Source organism: Canis aureus, chromosome 5, assembly GCF_053574225.1.
Source record: "Canis aureus isolate CA01 chromosome 5, VMU_Caureus_v.1.0, whole genome shotgun sequence".
NCBI lineage: Eukaryota > Metazoa > Chordata > Mammalia > Carnivora > Canidae > Canis > Canis aureus.
The window spans coordinates 49,660,676-49,675,180 of NC_135615.1; the positions used below are offsets into that span (position 1 = coordinate 49,660,676).

At 37.2% G+C, this 14,505-nt stretch overlaps 1 protein-coding gene across 2 annotated transcripts in view; it reads left to right on the forward strand.

Annotated features, from left to right (window-relative positions):
• IPO11 (importin 11) overlaps positions 1 to 14,505 on the forward strand; it is a 201,413-nt gene that overhangs the window by 148,625 nt on the left and 38,283 nt on the right. The gene's annotated exons all lie outside the window — the stretch shown is intronic.

Consider the following 14,505-nt stretch of genomic DNA (forward strand, 5'->3'; position numbering starts at 1 on the left):
ATCAGTCAGCAAGGTATAATGTAACTGCCTCAGTTTGTAACGCTTCCCCAAATTCTTTAGAAAGCCCTGGTTTGGAGCAGATTCGACTTCACAAGCAAATTGTTCCTGAAAGTGAGGCGCAGGTGATTCTCTTTGAACATTCTGCTTTATAATTCAACTTAATATTAGTTACAGGAAAACTTCAGTGCCATGGACATGAATTAAACTGAAGCCACTTTATAGAATTATAAACTTTATTTGAAAATACAATGAATTCTATGAGCTTAGCATTAATAAATACATGTTTTTAATAATTTATGAATACTGTATTCATTTAGCATATATCTTTGATAGGTGCTATATTAAGTAATAATACTAGCTACCATCTCTGTGTACCAAGTACTACGCTAATAAATACTTCACGTATCACTTTTAATCATTAAAAAACTGTATAACTATATTTTATAGGTAAGGAAATCTAGGGAAAGTGAGTTTAAGAGACTGTCTCAAATCCTTAATGCTTGTGACACTTTTTAGGACTGTCTGACTTGAGAACTTTTTTTTTTTTTTAATATTTTATATATTCATTCATGAGAGACAGAGAGAGAAAGAGAGAGAGAGAGGCAGAGACACAGGCAGAGGGAGAAGCAGGCTCCATGCAGGGAGCCTGACGCGGGACTCGATCCCAGGTCTCCAGGATCACACCCTGGGCTGAAGGTGGTACTAAACCATTGAGCCACCTGGGCTGTCCAGAACCCATGCTTTTAATTTCATGCCATGCTACTGTCTAGGGGCTAATTGTGAACAACATAGGCATGGCTTCTGTTCTAGAAATCTAGAGGAGACACATGGATTCTGTACAGGGTGGTAAGTATTGCACTTGGAGGTGCTACTGGGCATAACATAAGTGGAAATGAGAAATGGCTTTATGAGAAAAGTGACATTGAGACTGGATCATGAAGGATAAGTGGAAATGAAGAGAGCTGAGTATAAGTAGAGGTAACATCATATAGGAGTTGAGGAAAGAGAAATAACACTACTTTTCATGAACTAAAATTCGGGATAGGCAGAGTAATGAGCAGTAGTGTGAGATTTGCAGTTGGAGAGAGATATATCAGATGATGAAAGATATTGTGATTTCAGCAGGGAGTCATGGAAGGATTTTAAGTAGCGGAATGACATAATCAGATTTACCATTTACAGAGTACCTTCTTTCTAGAAGGAGTGATGAGACTTGAGGCAGGGTTAATTGGGTAGGAATTTGAATCACCATTCCAGGAAAGAGGTACTGGAGGCCTGTGCCAAGGTAAGGGCAGAAAGAATGAATAGATTCTGGAGCTTGGTGGTTGGCTGAGGGTGGCAGGTGAGGGATAAGTCAAAGATATTAATTTTTTGGCTTAGGCAGCGTTCTGTTGCATTTAATGAGCAAAGGAAGCAAAAGGATGGGGATATGGGTGGCGACAAAATAATGAGTTCAGTTTTGGATACACTGAATTTGAGATTCACATCTGATCTTCAGGTGGAAATGTCCCACAAGCAGAAGATTGGGGAGAGATCTATCTGGTAAAATAATTTGTAACCTTCCATTTGTCTAGTATACCAGAAGCATATGATTCTCTCTTAGGAGTAACATCAACCATTGGGGTCATGATTTGGGGAGACAGGTAATTGAGGAAGAATAAGATGAAAGAGCCCCCAGGAGATAGTAGTGTTGATTCAGAATCTTTAATGTAGATAGATGATAATTCAAGCCATGGAAACTATGTCCTGTTTGTCTCTATTAGGGTAAATTGATACTTCGTAGACTATTGGACATAGAGTAAGGGCCCATGCTTGATCTATTAACAGGGACCTGAGCCGCAAATATGTATTAAAAATCTTCTCTTGAGTATTATGTATTTCATGTTTGTGCTGTCCTTCCTCTTATCCCAGATTTCTTGTTTTTATTATTAAAAGTTAATACTTCCTATATGAAATTAGCCAGAAGAAGTCTGGGAGTATTTAAACCAAGTGATAATTACTGAGTCTGTAATTGTGAAGCTGAAGTAATTATAAGAATGTTTTGTGTTGTCCAGTATACCTTAATATGGTGCTTCTCAAACTCAGAATTACTTGGGTTGTTAAAATACAGATTGTTGCCCCCTGCCCCTCCCAGATTCCTTATTCAGTAGGTCTGGAGTGGCACCCGTTGAGTGTGTGTTTGTACAAGTTGGCTAATAGTGCTGGTCTGGGGACCCCACCTGGAGAGCCATTGCTGTAAGATACTTGAGGAAAAGCAGAAAGGAGCTGAGGAGTGGTTTTGAGATACACCCGAAGTTTCAGAGAAGCTAAAGCCACAGCTCCCTCCCTCCTCCAAGAGTTTTCCCTCGTTCTCCTTTTCCCTGCTAGCTTAAAGCTTTGGTTGTGATTTTAGCAGAAGATATGAATACATTTGAAATAAATCTGTTCTTACATAAATTACTTGTTTCATTAGAGAAGGGTATGTAGTGTTTGTTTTACCTTGAAAATTTTTTTAATACTTCATTTTTTGGTTGTTTTATCCACACAACTCCCACAACTCCAATTACGTTTTTTCTTTAATTACTAAAAGTACATATTATTTGAGGAAAAAAAAAAAAGAATTCAAACAAAACAAATATTTAAAGTGAAAGATAAAAATAAAGTGAAAGATAAAAACCCTTCCATGTCTCCCTTCCTCACCACCTAAACCGCATCCTCTTGATGTTAGAAGCAGCATAGGTGACTGTTTGAAGTTAAGAAATATCCATAAACAAACTATTTATCTTAACCTTACAGCAAAACTCCCTTGAATTCAAAGAAGATAATTTAGAAATTTTATCAAGATTTCTTTTGTTTTTATGTATATAGCTTCTAATTGATGATTCATATAGGCTCAACTAGAAAACTTTACTCTTATTAATATTTTATATATGGAGCTATAGTTGTACCTAATGGTTTAAGTACTCATTCTAGTTTGTCAGCAGCTTTCCCTTTTTAAAATTTTTTAAAGATTTTATTTATTTATTTGAGAGGGAAAGAGAGAGCATGAGTGGGGAGCCCGGGCAGAGGGAGAGGAGGAAAGGGAGAGGGAGAAACAGATTCCTCACTGAGCAGAGAGCCTGACCTAGGGCTCCATTCTAGGACCCTGTGATCATGACCTGAGCTGAAGACAGATGCTTAACCTACTGACACCCAGGTGCCCCTGCAGCATTTCCTTTTAAAGATGTTAGCTCACATGACACTGTTGTTTGTGACTTGCACACTTTAAAAATTAAGTAAAATTGATTTGAGGGACGCCTGGGTGTCTTAGTGGTTGAGCATCTGCTTTTGGCTCAGGGTGCGATCCCAAAGTCCATGAGCATGCATCAGACTCCATGTGAGGAGCCTGCTTTTCCCTCTGTCTGTGACTCTGCCTCCCTCTGTGTGTCTCTCATAAATAAATAAAATCTTTAAAAAATTGATTTGAAATGATAGATGTGTAGAAATTCTTAGCAGTATGATTTGTGCATATGATCGTTTCACATTTTAGGCAGCCCCACCACCTCAAACACAAGTTAAAACCAAGTAATATTCTAAATTAATACAGGTGAAGAAACTTAAGATTTCTGTGTTTCTCTACCTTTTACTAAAAAATTTTGGATGAGAATGCTCAAGAATAAAATGTATTTCAGAAGGATAGTTTTATGTACAAATCCATTTTTTCCATTGACTTCTGTAAAAGTTGGTTATGGTTCCAGGGCATACCAAAAAAAGCTCCCCTCTGCCCTCCCCATAGCGAATGAGAAGTATAGAACTCAACTATCATTTATTTATAACATTATACTTTTTGAAAACACTTAAAATTCCAGTGTGGAATTTCAGGAATATGTATCCCACTTCTGGAATAATTGGGAACTTACTCCCAGTTTCCTCCTAGCATTGGAGTAGAGATGTTTGATGTTAGATTGTCCTTGAGGACTTGATTGGTATGAAACAACTTCAATAGGAATAAGAGGAAATCAGGAAGGTCCCAGGTGATGGAGTAGGAGCCTGGGTAACGTCTCATGGGCTCCTGGAAGTGAGGGCCTGCCAGTGTTGATAGCCAGACGCAAAGTGTTGGGGCACAGTAAGGGTGACATTGAAGGAATTGTGTAGAATTTAGTGATAGTAGGGAAACAAGATCTTTGGATACCTCTTTGTTGTCCACCAACCTTTTACTCTTAGAGTTCTTGACTTTCTCCTACATAGAATGCCAGGGTTACACTCTTCCTCATACCTAGGTCTTGAGTCAGCAAGCATTTTTACTGAATTGTCTTGAGCCAGGAAGCATTTTTACTCAATTATCACAACAGTAACAATAAAATATGCCATGTTTGTTTTAAACGGTTGCAAAAATGGGAGAAAAAAGACTAAGCCTTTTCTAAGGGTCTGAAAAAAATTTTAGGCTTTCCTACCACATTGGTCCCATAGGTACTTACCCATGCCCCTGCTATAAGGATCCCACCCCATCAACTTGCCTTTGTTACCAAAGTCCTCTTTTGATCATGTAACACTGTTTTCCAGTGTATGTTATCTTCAGTTTAGTCTGGGCTGTGTCACGTACAGCACTTCTCCAGGACTATAACTCCCATGCCACAAATACCTTTTCATATAACTTTAATGACAGCATAATTGGCTTTTTTCATTTGTCCTGAAGGTATATATTCATGATTACCTTGTAATGATCAACAATATCTAGCATTTACAGTGGTGAGGTAATATACCCATAATTATGAAATCTCTATTAAGTTCTTTTATAACCCTTTTTTTTTTTTAAGATTTTATTTATTCACAAAAGACAGAGAGAGAGAGAGAGAGGCAGGGACACAGGCAGAGGGAGAAGCAGGCTCCCCACAAGAAGCCTGATGTGGGACTCCATCCCGGACCCCGGGATCGTGCCCCGAGCCTAAGGCTGATGCTCAACCACTGAGCCACTGAGGCGTCCCTCTTATATCCCTTTTTAAAAATCAAGAACCACTCTTTCAGGTGATTCCTGTAAGCATTCAAAACAAGCACTGCTAGGGTTTTCAGCCTAATGTTTTCCCCACACAGTAGTCTACCAGTCATTTATCATCTTTTTATGATAACTTAGTGTTGTCATCAGGTATTGTTTCTTAAAGCAAAGTCTTTCTCTAAAAATCACAGAAGGTAACAATTTCTTGTCATGTTATCATACATAGATTGTTACAGTTTTCTTACTGTCTTAAAGATACTGAGCTTTGTTTTGCTTGTATATCTGCCCTCAAAAAATTAACTTAGGGAATAGTTTATAATATAAAAAGCCTTTGTAAAAGTTATTGTTGGATATAAAAAAATAAAAAATTAAACTTTTATTTTAAAACAACTTAGTGAATTTCCACCAAGAATTTATTATCCCATTTCCTTGCCAATATTTGTCAAGGGAACTAGATTTATTAACACTCTTTTCCATGATCATGCAGAGAATTACTGTGTAGAAAGAATATATGTTTCCATCTAAGTGACAAAAGTATTTGTAGCTAGCTAGGTCCTGGAAAATATCTAGAGAGGAAAAAAACTAATTTTAGTGTAAATATCACCACTTTTGTATGTAGCCTCTGGTTTGGTAGAAATTCTGTAATAAGACTGATTAGTCAGGGTTTTCTTATTTTGCCTTTGCTTTTAATAAACTGCTGTTCTTTGCTTAATCCTAGTAAACAATATAAGCAGGGAAGTATAGTTACGAGAATATTTGATTGTGGCTTTTAATGCTCAAAGCTTATTTTCTTAAATTACTCTAACTTCAATGGCTTCCTATATTTAAGATATGAGAGAGAATACAAGAGTGACTTCAAACATCAGTCATTTTTATGTGATGTATAAAGAGTGTATTTGTGGTCTGGTTAGATGAGAGAAAATGCTAGAGTGACTAAGGTCCTCATTTGTTTTTTTCTTGGAGGTCCTATGAAATACTGTTAAATTATCATTTTTTGATTATAAAACTGTTCAGAAAAAGTAATTAAAATTTTTGTGTTTCTGCATGCCGGTTTTCTTCCCAGATCAAAGGGGATGAAGATATGATACAAATATATCAGTCCATCACTTAGAAAATATAAAACACATGGTCTATGATGAATAGATAATTTCTGTGAAAAATAGATATGTAAAATGAACACTTTAGAAATGCTAATAAAAATTGGACAGTTAGGGAGAAACTGGAGTCCTGTTCACATTCAACCTAATTATTGTTGGGCTAACCAGTGAATATTAGAAATTTCATTTATTTATGCCTTTGGGGATTAGAAGTTTTATTTTTTCTTTTCAAGAGCTATTTGTTTTCAGTACTCATGTGGCTAGATTCATAATGACACAGAAGGATAGAAATAATCTTAAGCCAGCATAGTTTTTTTAGGTTGATTCAATAAACACGAAGATGGATTGATTTTTTTTTTTAATACTTAGCCTTCAAAAGCAAAGAAAAATCACTCTGCAGAAATTTCTGCAATTCTCAGTCTACGGATAGTTTTATATACCCCAAAAATGCCATAGCTTTAGAAAATAAAGTTTACTGAAAACTATGTGGAATTGTTTTAAATGGATAATTTAATATTTAGTACAGTTTTTCATGCCTTCACCTATTTAATGTTTATATATTTGTAACATCACTTAAAACACACCTGAAGAACTGAACAAATGAATGTTTTAAAAAGTCTGTCTTCTTTCTGTTTTGTTTGTGGCTTGTGTCTATGTGAATACATTAACATATCTACTAAGTATCTGAAATAAGAGAGGAAAAGTGTGACAAAAAGGAAGAAAATGTTCACATTACTATAGTACTTTTTTCCCTTCAGTTTTACTTTCATTCTTCTCTTTCATCTCTAATGTTAAACTTTCCTTGCATTTTCTGAAATGTTTCAGAAATAGATTCCAACATGGCCACCTTCCGCTGCTCTGTTTTCTGCCTCACGTTTAGTGTAATCAGTTGTAATATGTTATTTATAATTTAGCTGTCCATACTTGTAATTCCAAAAAGAGTTAAGCAAAAATAATTTTGCAAAAAGAAAATGAGAGAGGGCAGTTCTTGAGGTTTGGGGATCATTAATTCCCATGATTACTGAGTGTTCACATTATGCATAATGTCTTGTGGGACATAAAACATAAGCATAATACATTTTCTGCGTAGAGTTAACTGATAGTCTTAGGGCAGACGGGTAGGCATGAAAAAGGACATAAGGAGAACTACACGGCACATGAGTTTAATGCTAGATGAGTAGTGCAGGCATTTTATGCTACTGGAAATTCCAAGGACAGAGCGCGCTCATGTACAGTGAGCTGGAGTGGCCAGAGAAGGCCTCATGAAGGAAGTGTGAAGTAAGGTGAATGGAAAAAGGAGGAAAAACATTGTGAGGGGCAGGAAGGGAGTAAGCAGATAAGAGTTAGCAGCTATTATATTCAAGAGGGGATGACTTAACTGCCTGAAAGTCATGAAAGGAGGAGTAACTTGGGAAAGGTGGGTTTGTTCGAGCTTGAAGTTCTTGATCACCCTCTAAAAGTTCTTTACGAAATTTAAGAGACTGAAATAGAAAGCACCCTTTTGCTTCCTTGAATCCCTTACTAATAAAGTGAATAGGATCAGTTGGATTCCATTTAACATTGTGAAATAAAAATAAATGTATATCAAAATTGGGATTTTTTTTAAGGAGCATCTATCCTTTTTTTAATAATAAATTTATTTTTTATTGGTGTTCAATTTACCAACATACAGAATAACACCCAGTGCTCATCCCATCAAGTGCCCCCCTCAGTGCCCGTCACCCATTCACCCCCACCCCCCGCCCTCCTTCCCTTCCACCACCCCTAGTTCATTTCCCAGGTTAGGAGTCTTTATGTTCTGTCTCCCTTTCTGATATTTCCCACACATTTCTTCTCCCTTCCCTTATATTCCCTTTCACTATTATTTATATAAGGAGCATCAATCCTAATGTTATTAGTGCAAAATGGGTTAACTTGCAAATGCTAAGATCTCAAGTCATGGTAGAACAATCAAGATTTTGGGGACCACTGATGAGAATTAGTGATAATTTGCCAGTGATGCTTTAGCTCCGTCCAGGTGACAGGATGCTCTCCCTTCAGATCAGTGCCACTTAGTCAGAAATAACCAGACAATGGAGAAAAGCATTTAGGATATCATACTTTAAAAGGAAAAAAAAGAAAATCTCATTTGTTGCTTATTTTCTTTGTCCTTCCTGCAGATTTAGTCCATAATGAGCTCCTTTGCTTACAAAACAGCTTTTCTCTGTCTTTTCCTCTGAATCAGAGAATAGGTCACATTCAGATGTGTAACACATGACCCTATGTGCATTCAAAGTTATCTGCTTCCTTTCAAGTTAAGGCTTCCTTTAGTTTCTGAGTTCCCTGAGGTGACCATCGCCTTACCCCCCCCCCCCCAACTCCCTGGTGCCTTCCAAGGTCAAAACTTTTTTTACTTTTCTTTTCTTTTCTTTTCTTTTCTTTTTTTTTTTTAATTTTAGTTCCAGTGTAGTTAGCATATGGTGCTGTATTAGGTTCAGGTGTATAGTACAGTGATTCATCAGTTCTTCAGTATAACCAGTGCTCATCAGGATAGTGTACTCTTAATCCTCTTCATCTGTATCATTCATCCCCCTACCCACCTCCCCTCTGGTAACTATCACTTTGTTCTCTGAAGTTAAGAGTCTGGTTTTTGAAAATGAGAGTTGCTGGAGGTGTGGGGGTGGGAGGATGAAGGACAAGAAGGTGGCCAGGTGATCTCATGAGCACTGGTGTTATATAAGACTTATGGATCACTGAGATCTACCTCTGAAACTAGTAATACATTTAAAAATTGGAGAAAAGGGGTCTGGTTTTTGGTTTGTCTCTTTTTTCCTGTTTATTTCTTAAATTTCACATGAATGAAATCATATGGTGTTTGTCTTTCTCTGACTTATGTCACTTAGCATTATACTCTAGACTCATCCGTGTGTTGCAAATGGCAAGGTTTCAGTGTTTTTTTGTGGCTGAGTAGTATTCTGTTGTACACATATACCATATTATCTTTATCCATCTGTCTGAGGATGGATACTTCCGTTGCTTCCATAATGTTGCTGTTGTAAATAATGCTTCACTAAACATCTGGGTACATACATCTTTTCAAATTAGTATTTTCATGTTCTTCAGATAAATAGCCAGCAGTGGGATTACTGGATCATATGGTAATTTCACTTTAATTTTTTGGGGACCTCCATACTGTTTTCCACCGTTTCTATACCAGTTTGCGTTCCCATGAACATTGCACAAGGATTCCCTTTTCTCCATATCCTTGCCAACACTCGTGTTTGTTTTTGATTTCAGCTGTTCTGACAGGTGTGAGGTAATATCTCATTTTATTTTTGATTTGCATTTCCCTGATGACAAGTGATGTTGAGCATCTTTTTGTGTGTCTTTTGGCCCTGTTTTTGGAGAAATGTCTGTGCTTGTCTTCTGCCCATTTTTAATTGGATTATTTTTTTGGTGTTGAGTTGTGTAAGTTTTTTAATATATTTTGGATACTAACCCTATATTGGTTATGTCATTTGCAGATATCTTTTCCTGTTCCATAAGTTGCCTTTTAATTTTGTTGATTGTTTCCTTTACTGTGCAGAAGCTTTTTTTGATATGGTCTCTAGTTTATTTTTCCTTTTGCTTCTCTTGCCCCAGGAGACCTATTTAAAAAAAAAAAATATTGTCGTCGATGTTAGAGAAACTACTGCTTGTGCTCTCCTCTAGGAGTTTTATGGTTTCAGGTCTCACATTTGAGTCCTTAGTTCATTTTATTCTTGTGCATGGTATGACAAAGTGGCCTAGTTTCATTGTTTGGCATATAACTATCCATTTTTCCCAATTACATTTTTTTGAGGAGACTGCCCTTTTTACATTGCACTTTCTTGGAAGTGGCTATTTTTTAAAATCCCTAGAGCTTACCATGATCTCTAACTCATTATGGACTCATAAAATATTGACTAAAATGAATGAACGTATCCATGGTGACTTATTCACCAGGAGGGGTTGGCTAGAGCAATATGACACTCTAATCACTTATTTTTTGTAAATAAATTGGTAACCTGGTATAATAGCCCACCTTTTTTTTAATACTCCTTGAGCCAGTCTTCTGAAATCTGACCTTGGGACTATAACAGGATGTATGGTTTGGGCTGGAATGCTCAATAGTCAGCTTTTTTTTTTTTTTTCCCCCTTTTTAACCTCTTAAGTTTTGAATTTTCTGCTATGCTCTGGAAGCTGTATATAAACTAGCAGGGAGTTTAGCTGCTCCTTTCAGACTCTAGATTGCTCCCTCCAGGTTTGAGAGGTTAAGAACCAAGTGAGATTTAAAATTACGAGGTTCCCTCTGGCTACCTTCAGTTCTTCCACATTCCACACACCAGATTGGACACCAGATTTGACTAATGTGCATGAGAGGACATTAAAAGATGACACACCGAGAAGAATGCTTATAAAGTGTTAGCTTATAACTGCTCAGTATGTAGCACATAAGGAAGAAAAAACCAAAAGCAATACAGGGATGCCCGGCTCTATTAAGCGTCCTGTCCGACTGTTGATTTCAGCTCAGGTCATGATCTCAGAGTGGTGAGGTCAAGCCCATGTCAAGCTCCATGCGAGGTGTGGAGTCTGCTTGAGATTCTAGCTCTTTTTCTCCCTCTGCCCTTCACCCCTGTTCCTCTCTAAAAAACAAAAACAAAAAAACACCTAATTCTTGTATTTAGAGAGGTAATACATATAAGATTAACCAAGTACAGCGCCTTTTATCCTCCAAACCTATTTTTATTTCATTTCTGGTTTATAGCTCCAATTTGATTTGTTTCCATTTTAAATGTCTGATCACATTTTAAAGCATTTGAATAAGAAAGATTATAGGAAGACAAGGTTGATTCTTAATTTATAAAAGACAAGGGCTATGGGAATATTATGTGACTAAAAAGTGAAGTGATTATTTGATTAATATTCAAAACTTTATAAAAATACTGTGGGTAAAACAGTCTATTTCGAAGGCTTCATTTTCAAATGTTGCATTTACACATTTGGAACATTTTTATAACTTATAAAAGGAGAAAAAAAATCTCAACTTCTTAATGCGTATTTACTTTAAGTATATGTTGCACATGCCAGGAAGTACAAGCCATTTTTGGCTTTTTGTTATCCCTGTTATTTGGGGGTACTTTTCCCATACTGCTTAATGAGTGGAATTGAGATGTTTTTTTTTTTTTTTTTTTGAACCTCAATGCTTGGAAGAGAATTTTTGTGTAACTTCCCAGAACGTGGCATGGATACTCCCATTTCCCCTCTTCATTCCTTCCTTCTCCTTTTTTGAGAGTCTCCTCTTGACATCTTCCCATTCAGAACCAGCTCATGGACCTTTCTACTCCGGGCCGTAGTCATTTTCCCCTTTTCTGAACTTGAAGTCTGTGGCCACCCCTTCTGGCTCCTAATAGGTGCTCCAGTGCAAGCACGGTTTTCCCTGTCTGCTGGAATTTAATTCCCCTCCCATACCTAGATCTCTGCTTCCGTTGTCCTGTTCCGAGTGAGTCACGCTCCAACGAAGAACAGTGACTGCCCACTGATGGAGTTTGCCACACTTCCCTTACCCTACTTGACAGGCATGTGTCCTAGCCCCTCAGCTGGTAGAGCTGGAAAGCCCACCGGAGGAGGCTTGGAAGGGAACAGGACAGGGTAACCCCACTGAAGGCATGACTGACTTCTCCAAGCCTGAGCGAGCATAGGCAAGCTGAGCAGAGTTTGGACTTGTATCCTCTGGCGTGTCCAGTCTGCTTCCATGGGTATCATTTTCCATTCTTTATTTTAATTTTCTTAACTCTTCTTTTTGTCAGTCATTTACTACTTGGAACCCTTGGCTTTACATAAATCTCAGGTTCCAGAACTCATTAGATTTCTTTCCAAACTCTTCACGCTTTAGTTTGGTTCCATCAATGTCCTCTAAACAAAGTCACCATTCATGAAAAATGTGTGAAGTTAAGCCTTTAGGCAAGAGCTGTGTAGTCAAATTGTGTAATCCCTCTCTTCTACATTCCCTCCTTATTAACCTTCCAACCACCTAGTAGAGTATGGTCACACTCAGATTGCCAGATGTCTAAGATTCACATTCAGTCTTTTGAGAAAATACACAGTACTCAGAATTCTATTCTATTGCTTGCTTTTTTTTTTTTTTTTTAAAGATTTTATTTATTCATGAGAGAAACAGAGAGGCAGAGACATGAGCAGAGGGAGAAGCAGACTCCCTGTGGGGACCCCGATGTGGGACTCAATCCCAGGACCCCGGAATCACAACCTTAGCCAAAGACAGACGCTCAACCACTGAGCCACCCAGGCACCCCTATTCCATTGGTTTCTTATGATTTTACCAGTTTTCCTAGCTTGGAGGTGATGTGTGTAGAGAAGGCAGCTGCCTGTATGGATTGTCCCTAAATAATACCGACAGAAAGGCCTGGTAAACAGCTGTAGTCTGGAGGATTTTTGTCTTTTTCAGCTAATGAAGATCAGTTGTTGATAGCTATCCGGGATACTCCTGCATTGCGAAGGAATTCCAGAACCTGCCTGCCTTCGCATGCTGTAATGGATTAGTGGCGAATTACTCTGCTGGGAAGTGAAAATCTCTCTATCCCCTCCACATACCTGTCCTACTTCAGTCTAGCCTTCATTTTACAGACAAGGAGACCAACACCTAGAGAACTGAATTAATTAACTTCAGTGGGATTACACGGTTAGTGGGTGAACTCTTTGGCAGAATTTTGGTTTCCTAGTTTTTCTTCTACAGTATTGTTCCCTGAACTGAATAAAGTAGATTGTGTGAGTCTTTCTTGAGAGATATTTTAGTTCTTACATAAAGGAAATATAATGACTTACAAAATATATACTCCTGCAATAGGGTACTATATGCCCATTAACATGTATCAGAATATCAGCTAGTTATTATTTTGTCCAACTGGTGATTTAGTTGTCTAAAATCTGATCACATTTGAGTGTACAGACCAAAAATTCGACTTTACAAAGGTGAGAACATGACCCAGAATATGGTAACTTGGGTACTACTTTACTGAACATTTAAAAAAGTAATCATCTATCTTAATGCAGAATGAGAAACATGATATGTGTCTTGTAGGAATGATTCTAGTAGTTCCCTGGAGCTAAGAGTTCTAATTTATTAAGTTTTAAATTCAAATAGTATAATTTCATGTTTCAGTGGATGGTTAAGAACTACCAATTTTTAAAACTCGTTTTATTCATTAAAGTGTAGTTACGTATAGTAAAACTGCTTACACATGAAGTTTTCACAGATGTTGACAGTGCAAAACTGCTACCATAGTCAATCCAGAACACTCCTGTCATCCCATAAAGTTCCCTTGTGTCCCGTTCTCGAGCAGCCACTGAACAATTTTGCCTTTCCGGAAAGTCATATAAATGGAGTCATACAGTATTGTAGCATTTTGAATCAGTTTTCTCTTAGAGTAATGTTTTTGAGATTTATCCAAGTTGTTGCATGTATATTTAGTTCCTTTTTATTACTGACAACCATTTCATTGAGTAAGTATCCCACAGTTTGTTGGGCCATTCACTAGTTGATAGGCATTTGGGTCATTTGCATTTGTGGATTATTATGAATAAAGCTACCATAAACATTTACATACAGATCCGAGGCTCCTTGTTTTGGTCTTGGGTAAATAGGTGGGAATGGGATTGCTGAGTCGTGTGGAGTATGCTTACTTTATAAAAACTGCCAGTGTGTTCTCTAAAATGAATGTGCTGGGGTTTTTGTTGTTGTTGTTGTTTAATTCTTACAAGCTGTATTATGAGAAATCCTATTGTTTTTCGTCTTTGTCAGCAGTTGGTATTGTTAGTCTTCTAATTTAGCTTTCTTTTTAATTTAGCTTTTAACTAAAATGTCATTATGGTTTTAATTTGCATTTCTCTGATGACTGGTAGTATTGAACATATTTTCATCTTTACATTTTGTTCAGTGAAGTGTCTGAAGTTTTTGCCAGTTTTTAAATTGAGTAGTTCTTTTTCTTTTTAGTGTAAAAAGGTGATTTTATTAAAGCACTACCCGTGGGCGAAAGAGCTGCTGAGTTATCTTCTTCTTGAGCTTTTAGAATTCTTGATGTGTTCTGGATTCAAGTGCTTTCTCATGTGTGTTTTATGAATATTTTTTCCCAGTCTGTAGCTCGTCTTCTTTTTCTTGGCATTATCTTCAGAAGAGGAGAGATTTTTTAATCTTCAGCATTTTTGTATCTTTTTTTTTTGGTTATAAAATCAACACAGGTCTATTGTAATAAGTTAAAGAATATTGAAATATGTGTTTCCTATCTGATAGAAAAAAAAAAAACAACAACAGTGGTTTTACCTCCCAGCTACCCAGGCACACTGGCCTTCCAGTCTAGGCCTCTGTAGTGTGAATCCCAATAATGATCTCCTACTCAGTCTGCTTTCCTCATGCCCAGCATCTTCCTTTTCCAAACCTTTTTA